At 37.7% G+C, this 794-nt stretch overlaps 1 pseudogene; it reads right to left on the bottom strand.

The window, feature by feature from the left end:
* Positions 1-392: 392 nt before the first annotated feature.
* On the bottom strand, positions 393-794 carry LOC149548251 (dihydrolipoyl dehydrogenase 1, mitochondrial pseudogene; annotated as a pseudogene).

The raw sequence follows: 794 nt of genomic DNA, 5'->3' as shown, positions 1-794 counted from the left end.
CTTGTGTGACCTGTTTCTGAGAAGTAAAACTTTTGTTTAATGCTTCAAATGGATTGACAGCTTTAGCAGGTTCTTTGATCAAGGAAGCAAACAAAGTAAGTGGATCCACAAATTGTGGATCACCATTTCTCCCAGCGGTTGCCCCAAATGATAAATCTGAAAAGGGATCACCTGCATTTGATGAATTGGGTACTGCACCACTGAATAGATCATCCGAGACATTCATGGATGCTGCAAAGGGATCTCCATTGATAGTGGTAGCTACATCTGCCTCAAATGTTGTCTGCTCACATCCCAAATCTAGCTCTAGTGTTAATTTTGACACATAGTCCTAAAGCATCAACACCAGTCATTTTCAGAATAAATTTCATTTTCTATTTCTCTAATATCTTCTAAAAAGACTTTTGAATTTTCCCATCCATAGATGGAACTATGTCAGAACCAAATTCTACGACGGTAACTTCAGAGCCCAACCTTCCCCATACTGAACTCATTTTTAAGTCAATGTATCCTACACCAATCACAACGAGTTTCTTTGGTACCTCTTTAAGTGATAGCACTCCAGTGGATGAAACTATTTTATTTTCATTAATATTAATTCCAGGAAGGGGTTTCACTTCTGAACTGGTTGCTATGATTATATGCTTCCCTTTCACAGTATTATTTCCACCATCTACAAGATCCACAAACACTTCACTTCCAGATACAATCTTCCCAGCACCTTTAACATAAGTGACTTTATTCTTTTCAAAAATCTCTTCAATTCCTTCTGTCAAACCAGTCATAGCCTTCAT

This window comes from Cupressus sempervirens, chromosome 7 (assembly GCF_028749045.1).
Source record: "Cupressus sempervirens isolate cs-2001-9-10 chromosome 7, ASM2874904v1, whole genome shotgun sequence".
NCBI classification, from domain to species: domain Eukaryota; kingdom Viridiplantae; phylum Streptophyta; class Pinopsida; order Cupressales; family Cupressaceae; genus Cupressus; species Cupressus sempervirens.
The sequence above is the reverse complement of the archived record's forward strand: the minus strand, read 5'-3'. Positions and strand labels throughout refer to the sequence as shown.